Source organism: Lutjanus erythropterus, chromosome 1, assembly GCF_056507025.1.
Source record: "Lutjanus erythropterus isolate fLutEry1 chromosome 1, fLutEry1.hap2, whole genome shotgun sequence".
Lineage (NCBI taxonomy): Eukaryota > Metazoa > Chordata > Actinopteri > Lutjaniformes > Lutjanidae > Lutjanus > Lutjanus erythropterus.
In genome coordinates, this window is record NC_139317.1 from 9,960,660 (window position 1) to 9,977,144 (window position 16,485).

Genomic DNA, 16,485 nt, shown 5'->3' on the forward strand with positions numbered 1-16,485 from the left:
GTGAGCCATTCATCAGATTTCAGACTCAGAATACCAAACCACGTTCCACTTTCACTACACCAAGTGTCTCCCTCGTGTTTTTTTTTCTAAACTTGCTATGTAATACACTGCACTCCTGCACCAATACAGCTGTAGTGAAGAAATGTACCAGTAACCTCACTCACGGTGTAACAATAAACCAGATCAACACTGACATGTACAAACATAAACCACCAAGTTCTGGACAAACTCTAACAAACTTTAACATTTCCATTTTGGAACATAAAAAAATAGCAGCTTTAAACTCTCAGCAATGAATCATGGGATGATTATTCAAATGAGGGATGTAACATTTATTTCGAACATTTATTTCTAGTTTTTGTTTAATTTGATACAAAATACAGCTTGTTACGTCTTAGAAGTACACTGTAAAATAAAGGGCGACCATGTTTCCATTCTTCAAGTTCTTCTGCCAGGGCAGGAGTGAAGATCAGTAAAAGAAACTAAAATAATACCTGGCATACTTATATTCAACATAAACATATACGCTTCTCAGCTCTTTCTTCTTCATGCAGGACTGAAGAAAAGTGGGCTACAAGAACACGAGGCTGAAAACTGCAGCAGGGATAAAATATACTGGAGGAACAAAGTGAGACAGGACCGGCTGAAAACTGGCAAAAAAAAAAAAATGTACTGAAGGAACATAGAACTGAGGGGAAATTGGGTGAGAGAATTTAGAGCAGAGCAATGCATACACACACACATGCACACACTAACACGGACACACACACCTGCAGGCGGCAGCACAATGCAGCCTTGTTACATCCACCTTCAGTAGAGCCAGTGTTCAGGGCAATTATCCAGAGAGTTGCCACACCTAGAGGAGCCCACAAGCCGGCCACAGAGCCGGAGTTGAACAAACAGCAGCTGTGACGATTAAAGAAAACACTCCTCTAAAAAACATATTCTGACTGCCTCCATCAAAATAACTCGATGCCATATGCACTGCACAAAACCACAAAGTCGGGTTAAAAACTCGGTGGTATCAGCAGCAGCTTTGGTCTCGGTCGGTGTTTGCAGGCGAAATGTAAACAGTGTGCAGCTGCCAACTGTCCACAGCCATCAGCTCATCAGTTCAGCTGAGCTGGAGCTGAGGAAATGTGGGAGGACATGGGGAAAAGGAAGCTGCTTCCTTCTCTTTACTGTCTCTGTGCACATCCTGGAGTGTGTCGAGGCAGCCTGACTGTCACTGTGAGCAGGTCGGGGGCAGCAGTCATTAGGTTATATATAGAACATGAGCCCGGTTGATTTATGAAGGAAAAATCTGCCCACAAATATCTGTGATGTCCAGTACAGCTCTGGAGTTATTGAGTGATAAATCTTACTTCTTTAATGTGCGCATATTTTTAAAGTTTCCCTCATCTATCCACAACTGTTTACCACAATCCCCAAGCTGCAGCTAACAGTTACTGCCAATACTGATTAAACTATTGATTGATGATGATTTAGAATTAATCTATTAGTATAACAACATCAAAAGTAATAAGAAATCCACCTCTGGCTCAAAATCACATCACCTGACTCTAAGCATGTTGGGCATCGGACAGATGTGACAGATGCATTTTATACAGTAGTTCAAGGGAGAATGAGCTGACATGAACCACCTCCTACATTTGATAATTTTACTGCAAAATAAGTCATTTGTTTCAAATATTAGTTACTATATACCTCAGGTTGTTGTGTCCCCATGAAACAAGTTATCTAATTATTATGGGTTTTTTTTTAGTATTATAGCACAACTTGCCCCAAGGTAGGAGTTAAATGAGCACAGATGCTCGGCCCAGTTTTCAGGAATAAAAACACCAGCGTTGCTTCTCTGCAAGTTCTCTGCATTTTAAGGGAGTCCGTGAAACTGATCTGCAAGTGTCTTGTTGCGGTTGGCGAGTTCAAGCTCCATGTTATCATCACAAATCTGCTGTCTGACATAACCTGTTGGGGGAACTTCTCCTTTACTTGTTTTGTGGATAAACCTCTTAAGTGCCACTGTGTCTGTTCTGACCCTTCGCCACAGACTGAATGGACTTCCCCTCTGAAACTTGCTTAGCTGCTCTCTTCAGATCATCAGAGGCAGCTAAGCCTTTATTTCTTCTTTTGTACTGCCTTGCCGTCTTGAATTTATCTGCAGAATATCTCAAAATGATACTGAAATACATGGCTTATTCTGTACATTTGTAGCCCATTTAAACTTTTTGGGTTAATCTGCAGTGGTGGAAAGAGTACTAAGAGTCTGTACTCAAGTACAAGTACTATCACACTGTGAATACTCAGTTCTTTTACTACAAGTAAAAGTACAAAGTTTTCTATGCAAAAACTACTCAGAGTATTTGTTACTTTTAACCACTGATGTCACAGTCACTCCTCCACAGTAGGGATGCAAATTTTGTGCATTTTCCTTAAGCAATAAGTGACAACACTGATGATTAACTGATTAATCATTAATGATTTAAAACACAATAAACACCTTTTTCTCCCCTTGTTTTCTTTTTCTTCTTTTTTGGTCATTTTTTTCTCAGTCTAAGTTTAGCCACACCAGACAAAACCATGTCAAATAATATGCAATTACTGCCATGTCTATTGGTTAAATATAAAGACAAAAGCCCAAAAACTAATCTTAAAAAAAGAAAAAAAAAAGTACAGGCTTGAAAATCTACTCTACTCTCTAAGTACAAGTACCCCCAAAAAACTACTTAATTACAGTAATTTGAGTATTTGTAATTAGTTACTTCCACCCCTCAGGTTGCCCCAACATCACTGCACACAACCCAAAACTTCCATTTTGACAAAACTGCTTCGCACAAGGCTCAGATCCACAATTATGTCAAATTTATGACCTTGTTTTGTATCTTACAGCGACTTAAAAGAGCATATAATACTGTCCAAAACATATCCATTTTAATTCAGATGATGTTTTTAGTAACATGATGAATCCACTTGGTTTGACAAAAAACTTTTTTTTCCCTCTGGTTTGCTTCTCTGTGTGCTTTAGTCCAAGTTGAATAACGTAAACTATACTTCCTTAATTTGTGCTCACAAGATTACTTTTGTGTATGGTTTGCTGGAGGCTCTGATTCTGCTTTAAATTACTTACAAGTTATAATTTTTAATCTTTAGTACCACAGCAATCTTTGAGCATAATATTGTCTTATTCATTAATATGCAGTGAGGTAGCTGTTAAGCAACAACACAATGGCATCAGATTGGTATGTAGTTTTGGCAGATAAAGTTTACATATCTTGCAAATCTTCTCATTCCCTTTGGCTCAATTCTCAAATGAGTATTTAAAAATAATAAGTTCAAATCTTTGAACGATTAGTTGTTCACAGCAGATTTTAATTTCTCATTCATTCAACCAAGAGTAGGTACAATTGTCTACAGGTTTGCACAATAGCCACTTACTCACTGATCAAAATTGATGATGTGATTCTCAGTTAAACTGTAAAACTCTTCAAGCCTTGAAACATTCTTTCATTGTTTGAGCCGTCACATGAAAAATGATCCGTTCAGCTCTCAAAATCTGTTAGACTGACATGTATGTTCCATAAATATCTACGACATGAGATATTTGTGATGTCGCTAAGTTGGCAAATCCGCTGCCAACTGACAGTGAAGAATTAGGAATCACATGGAGGTCATATAGGGGCCAATTTTCTGTACGCGACTATAAATCAAAGGTCTACAGTGCATGTAACTGATTGCTACACAAATAAATGTAATGTGCTTCTTTTTCTGTGTACTACAGTGTGTGAAAATTATCCCTGTAAACTTTTTCCTAATGTTGAAATCTGAATAAAAAAAAAAAGCTCATTATGATGCACAATAAAGTAGCATTCAGCCAAACAAAACTGACATCCTTGTACAGTGTCAGGCATCAACAAAAAAAAAGCTGAACAAAACAGAAATTTGTATAGAAGAAACATTTCCAGGGTTGACTGTCACAATGAGGAAAAACATTAACAAGATGAAAAAACACCTGAACATTTTACGGCTCACGCGATGACAGAACAACCTTTCATTTTGGTGGCAATAAGCCAAAAAACTGTAACTGTTATTGGTGGAATAAGGGGGCAGGGTAGTGTACAATTTAGTTTACCCAAAATACTGTTTTTTATTATTTTTGGCTAAATAATAATCAAAAATTACAAATATGTGCAACTGAGATCTGCTGCTGCAGGCCCGCCTTGACAACATTCAAATCGATAAGCAACAAAGACTGATTGCCTTGCGTTTCTTACTGCAGAACACTTGATCCTAATGAACTGGAAAGTGATGAGGACCTCCTGCTTGTCTAGAGACGTCTCCCCACGGACCCAGACCAGCATACAAGTGAGCTCTGAGATACTATAAGATCCTTCCTATACTAACAAGTGCCCTTCCCTCTCCTTTATGTCATTACTGTTGTCTTTTTATCATTGTTATTGTTATATCATATGATGTGTCCCTATTTGTTTCTGAAAATGCAAAGAAAATTAATCATAATAGTGCCATTTTGTTTTATGTCTTTATTTGAACATAACTGTTAAATTGCATTATTTTAATACACACTCAGTTGCCAGTTTATTTGACACCCCTTGCTAAAACTAATGCAACAACCCTGCAATAAATTCCACCAATAATCAGGATGATTTTGAAGTTTTTCCATTTCATTTTAGTGGTGCGTTGACTGAACTTTATGGTCTTTTTGGAGGTTGTACTTTGTGCTGCGGCTGAATAGCATTGTGTTATATTAGATTCTTTTTAATATTTGTCCATCAATGAGGGCACACTAAAAAAAAAAAAACACTCAGCAATAGAGTTCTTCAACCTCCAAATGATCATACAGTTGAATCAAAACCTCTCTAAAACGGAAAGACTGAACACTACAGCCTTCATTAAAGTAGCATTTATTGCAGGGCTGGACTTTTTTTAAGCACAATGCACCTGATAAACTGGCATCTGAGAGTATATTACAATATTATTCATTCCTGTTTCAATTGCTGAAAAAAGTGGGAGATGTAGGCAGCAGTTAGAGGTCTGGAATATGGTGAGCACTGACCAGAAACTCCTAAAGGAAGGGTGTAAACTTTTAGTATTCATATCCACTATATGAATATTCAGTATTCGTATAATGGAAGGCACAGAAGCTCCATATGGAGAGAGTCTTTCTGGCTGGAAGACAAAATGGTGCTTCTCATTCAAATGTTCTGTCAGTCAAGCCTGTAGCTGCCACTGAGCACACCAAGATCACGCCTCTGTATTTTTTCCAGTTTTTTAATTTTTTACTGTTTGCAAAGTGAGTAAGTGAGTGTAATAATTTATGATCTTTTAGAAGGACCAGAAACAATTAAATGAAGCAATATGTTGATGGTGTCTGACAGACAGTGAGACAGGCAGCCACTGAACTCAAAGTCCAGTGCGTGTATTTTCAGAGCAGTGGGTTTTTGTTTACATTGACAGAACACTGACAGTTATAAACAGCTGATCGACTCACACTGAAGAATTTATCATTGCTTGTTATTGTCAGTTTACAATTTTGCACAACCTGCAGTGCTCCTGCAGCCTGCAGAGCTTAATCTAAGCGTGGGGAGGACGGGGGCCAGGGGAAACAATCATAGATCGATTATTAAATGAGATTTTGGCCTATTTAATATACAGTCTACGGCTCCAACTCTGTTTGGACTACTGCCTTTTAAAGTCTGCTTAAATAAAAACATTGTTCTCTTTCGTTCTGAGGGACTGATGCCAAAAACTTGACCTTTAGTGTTGATGTTTCTGGACAGCTGAGATTTTTTTCTTTATCCGCTTTCCAAATCCCACTGATGCATAGTAAGAAAAAATGCACAACAAAATAACAACATGAGCCCAGAAATACAAGTAACATCTCTTGTAACCTCCACCAAGGAGGTTGTGTTTTCAGTTTGGTTTGTTTGTCTGTCAGGAGGGTTTAGGAAAAACTTGCCCAAATTTCATGAAACTTGGTGTAAGGATGGAGCATGGGCCAAGGAAGAACCCATTAAATTTTGGAGTGGGTACATGAATTATTTGTCGCTTTTGTTACATTTGAAAGATGGGGCATTTAGCCTTTTCGGACATCTGCACTCTACATTCGCCTTTCTCGTTTTAAACCCTCTTTAGGATAGATTTCCCTTTAACTCAGCTTTACTGCGTTCGTTACAGCTGAGATGATTTTTTAATGTGCCACATGTAATATGGAGCAGCTTCATCCACTGTAGGAGACTTTCAGACCTCTGCGAACCTAACAGGAGGGCACATTGTAGGGCAGTGAATTCCTCTGCACTTTGCCAGCCAGCCATGGCTCTGAGAAGTCAGTGAGGCCTTAAGTTCCTGTAACCCCTCCAGAGTAAAAAAAGAAAGAAAAACTGAAGGGAGGGAGTAGCTGGAGGAATGGTTGGTATTCTGAAATGTTGTTCTTCTCCACCAGTTTATTTCTGTCTTTCATCAAGGTCCAGGGGAACATTCCTTAGCCAATCAGAGAGCCTCGTTCTCACACATCACCACATTTACACAATCATAACACGCTGATAAAACAACTGATTGTACGGACGACGGCTTACAAGCAAAAACACTCATCAGAGAGGGGTTTTATGAGCAAATCATACTGATGAGCTCCAGTATGATTAATGTAATCTCAGCCTTGAGTAAACCAAGTGCAACATTCATTAACCAATTCACACAAGATAAATGGAACCAGGATATAGTTTATCCCATCTAATTAGACAAACTCATCCTGTGAAAGCTCCCTATTTATCGAAGTTAAATCTCCAAAACAAGGTCACCAGTGTTTATGTTGGAAGTATGGTATTAAAAGATAAAAAAAATAAGAGGCAGAGAAGAAGAGAAAGTGAGAAATAAGAGCCTTGTAGTTATAGATCTCATTTGAATAGAGAGAGAAAAGTGAAAATTGCTTACCTCTCACTTATCTCACACTGTACACTCTCTCCCGGCTGTCTCTCTTCTTCCCTCAGAGTGACAAAACTTCCCAAGTTGCTCCTTCTCTCCCTCCCTCTCCCTCCCTTTCCCTCACTCTCTCTCTCTCTCTCTCTCTCTCTCTCTCTCTCAACATGGGTGCACATGTGACTGTCACCAGCTCGCCATACAGCAGAACGGCGACATCTAGTGTTGAGGGAGCTACTGCACTTAAAAGCAACAACCCCGCTTTGTAGAGCTGTTGGCTCACTGACAGTTTCCAAAAGTAATTTATAGGCTAATTTGCTCTGATTCAGTGGGCGATTTAAAAGCGGGGTCTGATGAATACAAATAGCCGCTTATAATAAATACAAATAGTTTGGGCCTTCAGTGAACAAACATGTTCGTGGCTCACAGGCAAATTCTTTTTCATCAACAAAAATAACCTAATACTTTCATCACATACTTGTGACAGCTTATTTTCAAAGGTCATCACATTAAAGAGGTTTGTGAATCTGCTTTTGTCAGATCAGATCAGATATACAGACATTAACAGTCAAATTTCAAAAAGTGGCGACTCTGAAGAATCTAAAATATCAAAGAGCAAAAAACCTTTGCACACGTGTAGATTTACAGGCGTGTAAGAGAAGACCATGGGTTGACAATAAAAAGTGAAAAGACTCACTCACAAAACACACTGTCCTCTGTGTTTGCAAAGATTTAATTATGTTATTAAATAGCAAATAAATGCAAGTGCAGAAGACTTGTAAGAGAGGCTTTTTGCCAATGTGAAATATTACAAAATATATTTTGCTTTGTTTTCACATTTTTGCTTACTACATAATTCCGAATAATTCCACTTTTCATAGCTTTGATGTCTCAGGTATTCATTTACAGTGTTGCATAATAATAATAGTAAAACACTGACAGAGAAAATGTGTCCAAGTAAAGTGATTATTTAAAGCTTTTACAAGGAACTTTCATGTTGTGTTGATTTTGGCGGCCCCCGTGTTTCATCTGATTTCAAGAAAAATCCAACCTGGTGGCAGCGATTAAGAACAGCTATACAGAAACAGGACATTATAATCGTATTTAAGTACAATAATTGAGTAGTGACTTCACCATTTATTAGATTTATTCCACAGTATTAATCACAATCTGTACAGCAGACAACTCCCTTTCCTTAATCTCTTGACTTCAAATAGGAAAAACTCACCCAAAAATACTTTTTATCAAAGAAAACTGGATGACAAAATTATAAGTTGTAAACATATGAAGAATATGGAGACCTGGAGAGAGAACAGACTACAAACTCCCAAGAGGCAAAGCTCAGACACATTCAAACAGAGGAAGAAAAGGAACATACACACAGAGGGATACGGAGACAAGGACAACATGTCCACAGAGGTATTTGTTAATGGTATTTGAACATATTTATGAGTTTGGACTGGAAGACGGCCATCTCCTCTTGGCACTGGTTTGTGAACATGTATTATTGGACGTTTGTCAATGTAATTATATATTTGTATGTGTACTTCAAACACTTGTTTTCTTTGCTTTTTCATGCTGTTTGTCATATTAAAGGGTGCAGAACAAAAGGTGACTCTACCATTTTTCACTGCAAAGAACAAATGCTTGTTTCTTGTAGAAAGAAGGACAAGATTAAAATGTGTGAGGCTGTTCATGAGCTTTATGTTGATGCCATGATGCTAACTTAATACCAACGACAATGCCAACATTTGCTAATTCACAGTAAACACAAATTACAGCTGAGACTGATGGGACTGTCAGTAATTTTCCAAGAATTTAGTCACCACCCAAAGAATTTGATCAAATTAAATTTTAACCTGTTGGTGGAACCAGATGGTAAGTTAAGGGATCATAAAAAATATTTAATGAATCCCAAAGGGAACTTAAATGTCTGTACCAAATGTCATGATAATCCATCCAATAAATGTTGAGACATTTCACTTAAAGTCACAAATGTGAACCTGATGGTGGTGCTCGGAAAAAAGTCAAAGGGTCTAAATCTTTAAGATGCATCATCAGGGAGCCGTGGGTGTATTTTGTGTTGATCCCATTACAAGATGTTGAGATATTTCGGTGAAAACTTTGGTCTGCTGGATGTACCAGAGAGAATGTCAGAGATCACCAAACTCAGTAGGAATAATTCACCGCAGACTATGAACATCTGCACCAAATTTTCACAGCTATCCATCCTTTTTTTCCTTTTCAGTGGTTCTGGAGATATTTCAATCCGAACCAAAGTGGTAAACCAGCCGACCGACAGAGTGCTGCTAAATATAGATAACTGTTTTTACTGTACACAAGCTGTATGACACGGCTGGATGCTTGTGGGTTTTATAATGCCCCAAACAGATATAAATAGCACATTGTTTCCAGATACTGAACCCACTTTTTGTTCTTATCAACAATGAGTCGACAACTTTCACTTTTTATTCCAAAACCAGGTCACTGAGCTTGTTGTTATAAATATTAGTGGAATACATTTCATGGATTTTCAACATCTTAAAGGTCTAGTGTGTGAGATTTACAGGGATTTATTGGCAGAATATGGTAGAAAATGAATATAATATTCAGAAGTATGTTTTCATTACTCTATAATCACCTGAAAATAAGAATTGTTGTGTTTTTGTTACCTTAGAAAGAGATGTTTTATATAAGCAGAGAGCACAGGTGCTCTTCCATGGAGGCCGCCATGTTGCACTGCCATTTTTCTACAGTAGTTCTAGACAGTCCCTCCAGCATATCACAGGCTTTTGGAGGCACTGTTGTGACCTAAAATGCCAGATTTCATGGCAGCTTTTCTTAAAAGCTGTGGTGCATATTGCAATCTTTTTAGCCATTTTTTGCAATTAAATTGCAGGAGCAAGTGAAAATTTCTTGTTCCAAGGACAATAACACAGCAAAATACCAAAAAATAATAAATAATAAAACACTGATTGCTAAACTGAGATGTACATGTATGACGTGCGCTATGATTGGTGGAACTCTCGGGAAGCTATGATGATCTGTCAACTTTGTGGAAAAGACAAAATTGCAGGGTCATGCATCTCGTAGCATTCATTTCTGAGGATGTGCACAACCGACACTCCAGATGGATGCAGATGTCATATGTATGCGAACGTGTAGTTGAAAGCAAGTATATCACCACCCTAAGTGGGTGCCACACTTGGGCACCCCAGTCAAAAAAGTCTGGACACACACCTGTAGGCAAAAGCTGTACAAAAAACTATATATAGGTCAGACTGTCACTAATGTACTGTGTGTGTAAGGCTGTCTACACTTAGTGCAAGAGTGTATGGGAATGGATAGTAACTCTCTACTCTATAAACAGAAGTGGGTTAATTTTGTTATGGCTGAAGCTCAGAGGCTGTAGCAGATAACAGAAACACATACAACAGTTAACTACAAGAAAGGGTTTTTATTTAACCAAGGTTTGTTTTGCTTAACAAAGGTAGCAGCTGGGACTGTCAGGGAAAGTCAGCATTACACAAGCTGGTTCCAGGGGAGAGGAAGCCTCTAAACTAGCAGGCTGGGGCAGGTCGTATGTAATCTGGAGACAGTGGCCAGCTGCCTCCAGGTCCCTGATGGCCTCCAGCTTCACCCCGCAACCCTGAAAAACAACACACTCAAGCCCTGACAGAGGCCCATGGACCACCACAATGTGCACATGTTAAAGGGACAGCTCGCCCTGATATCAAAACTACATATTTTTCCTCTTACGTGTTGTAATATTTATCCATCTGGATTGTTTTGGTGTGAGTTGCAGAGTTTTCAGGTGAGATGTCTGCCGTCTCTCAAATATAATGGAACTAGATGGCACTTGTGGTGCTCGAAGCATCCTAAAAAATACATTTGAAAAACTCAAAAGCACTATCTCTTTTCAGAAATCATGACCCAGTTGCTCAAGATAATCCACAGACTTTGTTTTGAGTTTCATGTTGGAAATATTTTCTTTCTACTGTCCACCAACCTTGTCACCATACTGGATACCATAAAGGAAGTGTGCATGCTCATAGGTGAGAGGCTTGAGCAACTGAGAGCAGGGGATGTAAACATATAACCTCTCATCCACGAGTAGATACACGCTTCATTTACGGTAGGTGAAGTTCAGTGGGGGAAAAAAATAGTTCTCTCATGAAACTGTTCCAAACAAGGTAAGTGATTTCTGAAAAGAGACACTGCTGTTGAATCTTAAATTTATTTTTTTTGGCACTTGGGGCACCACCGGCCGAGTGCCATCTAGTTCCATTACATCCAAGAGAAGGCAGACATCTTCACGGCTGATATCGCCAAAGCTTGACAGCTCACACTAAAATAATCTAGACACATATGGCACTACAAGTATGAGGAAAAATACGTATTTTTGATCTGGAGGTGAACTGTCGCTTTGAGAGTTTAAGCACATGATTTACAGTCTGCTATGACTTGCATGTGACAGTGAGAGCGTATGATGGGCAGGTTATTGCACACTGCTTATATAACACTGTCATATATATGATAAGATGTATCTACAGTGAGATGATTTCATATTGCAGCTATTTTACATGAGTTGCTTTTTGACTCACATGGCTGATGTAACTGTTTGTGTGTGTGTTGCAGTGTGTCGAGGGAAAACGTCTGTCACATACTGTATTCTACACCGTGCTAAAAGAGAAGAGAGAATCAATTAGTGTGATTTTTAAAGCTGTGTATTTGTGAAGTCCTCCTAAGTGCAGCAAACAGTGTCACGCATGTAAAACACAAAAACAAAAATAAGCGCGGCCCTACAACCTTTATGTAACAAATCTGACCCTCTGGCAAAATAAACAGGAACTGCAAAAATATTTTATGTCCAACTGAGTTGTTCCTAACTGCACTGATGGAGGCTTTTTTTTTCTGCCCGTGGGGTGGAAAGTGTTTGTTGAAGGAAGGTTTTCACACACATGGACAAATATGAAGCTCTTTGAAATCATTCATGTGATGATCAGTACCCTCTGTTTATCACTCGTGTTTTCTTCTCTGTGGTGACTCTTGTCTAGCACAGTGTCAACCGGGAAATATTGTTAAATAATAAAGGGTAATTCTAGTATTTTCAAACCTGGACCCTGTTTTTTTTAAACATATTTTGGGGTGTATAGAAAAAGTTTTGGAATTGGTCCAGTAGATCACTTCAGCCATGAAACAGGCTAAGTAGTAGGGGTGGGAATCTTTGGGCACCTGCCGATTCGATTACGATTACGATTCAGGGGCTACGATTCGATTATAAAACGATTATTGATGCATCTTTATGTATATTGATGCACTTTTTCACAAACACATTTCTTTTTGTCTCACTGAATAAGCATTCGTCACTTGCAATTTTTAAAAACAGCGCATTTGTAATAAGAATTCATTTCGATTATATTTTATTAAACTATTGGAAATATGTGCAAACTGGAAAGTACCAACAGTAGCCACTAGTAGCCGCAGCAACAGCAGCCTGCCGTCTCCCCGACTCCTCCGTCGGGTGGAATCGAGTTACGGCTTCTCATGTTTGTTGTGTTGCCAAAGTATTTTATTTTAGCTCGACACAACTTACATATAACGTGGCTCTTGTCCAGTTCGCTTCCGCCGTCGACGTTGTAGAAGCCGAAGTGTTTCCACACGGCTGCTTTTAAATTAGAAGGAGCTGTTCAGACCTCATGGCGAGGTGGCTGCCGGTCGGCCATGTTTGTTTTCCGCTGTGCGCGTGTCGCTCCAGGTGCGCGTCCCAAAGTGTCCCGGCGATGACGCGTACCGCGCTTCTTAGTTCCACATTATTTAGAAGCTTCTGTATCACTTTAATTAACAGATTTAAATAATCGAAATTTGGACGTTTGTGAATCGATTCAGATTCGTCCACGTCCGAATCGCGATGCATCTAAGAATCGGAAATTTCCCCCACCCCTACTAAGTAGTAGTAAGTAGTAGTTAGAATAAGTAGCTCTTTCACTCTTAAAATAATCATGTACAATCTTGTACCCTTGCCTTTTTTTTTTTTTTTACAGTTTTATGGCTACAATTCATCTCACAGTTGACTGGTTTGGTTCCAGGCTCAAAACTCTTCATGTAAAAAATGTTCTGAAACATCAATGGAGGATATAAACGGGAGATTCACTTCCAGAACTGGAGTCAGACTTAAGACTTGAATTAGACTTGAGACAGATGACTTGAAAGGACTTGACTGTTTTATTAAATATTTACATTTTTCTATGCAGATGATCAGCAAGCAGAGGCCAGTGTATGAGGCAGTTGGGCCAAGTGGGCAAAAAAAAAAAATTGAATTAGAATTTCGTGGCTTGTGAGGTACTTACATGACTTATAGCAGGGACTCAGACTTGACTTGCATGTTTCTCACCACAGTAACACGGGACTTGCTCCCACCTCTGCTTATCTAGGCCTATCTATTAGTCATTTCAACCCCAAAGTATGTTTAAAAAAATGGGCCAATCGGGTTTAAAAATACAGGAATTATTCTTTAAAATGTCAGTAATGAAGACCTACAAGGTTGGCAATGGAGTAAGTGACGGCTTCACTTTGCTACTAAAGCCTGAGGGTTGAAGTGTTGCTTTTGAATACAGGCACAGCGAGGCAATCACATCAAATTTAATGGTTTCTTAAATTAAATTGTTCCCAAGTAAAAGAGCCATGCACAGGTAGCTGTTACCAGAGGGCAAAAAGGTATATCAGGAACAGACGCCTCAGTACAGTTATGGAGATAATCAAGCGACCAAAATCACATAATGCAAAGACACACGGTTAAAATGCTGAGTATGCTCTGTGCTCTTTGTTTAATTAAATATGCCAAAATTGAGTCATTCATTCTTGTTGCATAGCAGGTAAAAATGTGGGGATAGCAATTAATTTCTACAATATACTTTATTGTTTTTCAGAGGGATGCCTCAATCATCAGGGCTCACAAAACCTCACTGAACCAAACCTCAACAACAGTTTGATATATCAAAATTAAGGTTCAAAATTAACCTGAGCCACCACAGCTGTCATTAAGGGCATAGAGGAAATGTCAACGTTGTTTCTGGGTTTTAATAACCTCAAATACACACAAACTGCAATGCTTTAGAGTCGATATTCTTACACTTTACTGTTTTAGGCTAAAACGAATCTAATAAAATAAAGGACTTTTAATATGGTTTTTGCACTAGAATTACATTTCTGGTATTTTGTTGAGTGTTTTGAAGCAGCATTTAAACTTCCTTTGACAAGAACAGACTGACATTACCAGAGCTGACATGGTCACATCTCTGCAGGTGACGAGATGGTGTCAACAGATAAAAAAGACGAAAAACAAGAAGGAAACAACAACAAGGTTAAAATGTCACCTCCCACTGAGATTGTTGTAAGATTTCCTTTTTTTGTGTCACAATGAGTAGGCATCTTTGCCTGATATGTCATTTGCAATATTGTCATTTTTATTTAAAAAGGAAATGCCTTGTCGTCATTTCACAAACCCAAAAATGCTTTCAAACTAAGCTACTTAAAGCATTTTAAGGCTGTTTTTCCAGGGTGTTGTGCCCATTGTGCTCAGCAAACCATTTCCTTGAAGAAGGCAAAACACACAGAACGTGTTTTCGAAAGGAATGTTAAATTACTCAATGCCACTTACTTAGTAAATAAACTATGACAAGTAGCTATAAAGTTTAAGGTATCTAATAGTTGCAATTGTTACTTAGGAGGCATATATACATATGCAGTGTTGGGCAGGCTACTTGAAAAATGTAGTGAGCTAAGATACAACTTATTCTACATTAAATGAAGCTTCACTACACTGAAGCTACACAGCAGAGAAATGTGGTGAGCTAAGCTAGAATAAAATGATAAAAGTAGTTTAACTACATCAAAGCTATTTTTAAAGTAAAAATAAAGTCTGTGTCTATGTATCTGTCTGTCTATGTTTAGTAGTATATTTATTACCCCCCTTCAGTACTAGGAGCCATCTAAACAAATATCTATTTATTTATTTAAATTGACCACAACAATTTGGTTTTGTATTATTTCTTAGTAATATAACCCAAAGTTATACTTTTCAGCTTCTCCTGTCTTATTCTTTTGCTGTCAAAGTACATGCTGCTAGCTAAGTACCACGTTAGCTGTTGGTGTTTGCTGACTGAGTTGTGATGATTAGCTTTGCTAGCGATGGTCGTGTTAACTTCGGGAAATACCTGAACGTGTGTCCGTAAATTTGCGTTGGACGTCTTGGATGTTGACAGGAACTTCCTTTTAGGGTTCCACAGTAAACACCGGAACGTGTAACTGTTCTGCGAGGACTAGATCAATAAGGTTTGGCCATGGAGATTCACGAGATGTACACGTCTCTGCCCCCTCCTCTGCCATTATCTGACCCTAACCTTAATGACACAATTCGCGGGCATCTTTTTATACCCAGTCTATGGCGGCCATCAGCAGGAGGACAGGTACATGACGTCACACGGAAGAGATGCATTTAAGGTTTAGAAATGCGTGGGGAAATGTAGCTTTTGGGGACGCTACCGCGTTATTTGATCACTAAAGTAGCTTCACTACTGAAAAGCTATTTGATGTAGAAAACAGCGACGTTACTACCACGTTACTGAGAAACGTAGTTAAACTAGTAACGCCGCTACTGCCCAACACTGTACATATGTAGGATATGTAATATAGTTATGACTTGCAGAATGACATTACTGGTACAACTTTGTGAATCATATTTGTCATACATATGTAAAAAGTTTTATTTGTAACTGAACGCAAGAAAATAAGAAAGGCAGCAGAGAAGAGAAACTACACGATAAAATACAATAAGCAACATTAAATTAACAAAATGCACACAGTAGTAACACCTACAGAGCCTTCAGAGGAAAAGTGGCACATTTCAAGACCAATTATATTAAATGATTCAGTGCCAGTCGATCAATTATGACATGCAGATAAATTATTAGTGTCAGTGATGGAATGTAATTAAGTAGTCTACATTTATTCACGTGATGCCTTGTTATAGATTAAATTATATATATAACTCTGCATGTGGCCATTTTTCATTATGGCCATTCAGTATATTAGTTATTAACATGTGTTTGAACTTATTTAAATCTACTACTTCTATGACCTACATAAGCAAACGAGACTATCAGCAAGAAGGTTTCTACATTCTGTGTTTGAATCCACTTCAAATTCTTCTTGAAATCAGATGAAACGAATCTTTGTTTAAATTTGCTTGCCTTTATTTTGGATAGGACTGCTGAAGTGAGGACATTACAGGGGGACAGAGCACAGGAACTAAGGGCCACAGGCGGGAGTCAAACCAACAGCCACTGCAGAGGACCCACAGCCTAAGCACATGGAGCGCACACAGTCCACCAACCAAGCCACCAGATAATTTCATTTTTTATATTACATTTTGTGGTTTTGGAGGTGAAAAACTTACCACTTTTGTCCACTTTTGAATTTTGTAATAACAGTTTTTTCATAAACTAACTCCTTTGATTGTAATACAGTGACTTTAAGTATTAGTCCTCAAGTCTT

At 38.4% G+C, this 16,485-nt stretch overlaps 1 protein-coding gene across 2 annotated transcripts in view; it reads right to left on the reverse strand.

Annotated features, from left to right (window-relative positions):
- Positions 1–15,165, reverse strand: part of tspan4a (tetraspanin 4a) — a 247,487-nt gene extending 232,322 nt beyond the window's left edge. Inside the window, exon 1 of one of the 2 annotated variants that reach the window (XM_084737817.1) lies at positions 15,147–15,165. The gene's annotated coding sequence lies outside the window, so the exon portion shown is untranslated. Of the gene's footprint in view, positions 1–6,945; positions 7,047–15,146 lie in introns of those variants that run through there. The other variant, XM_084737737.1, reaches the window with a different exon arrangement.
- Between the last annotated feature and the right edge of the window lie 1,320 nt (positions 15,166–16,485).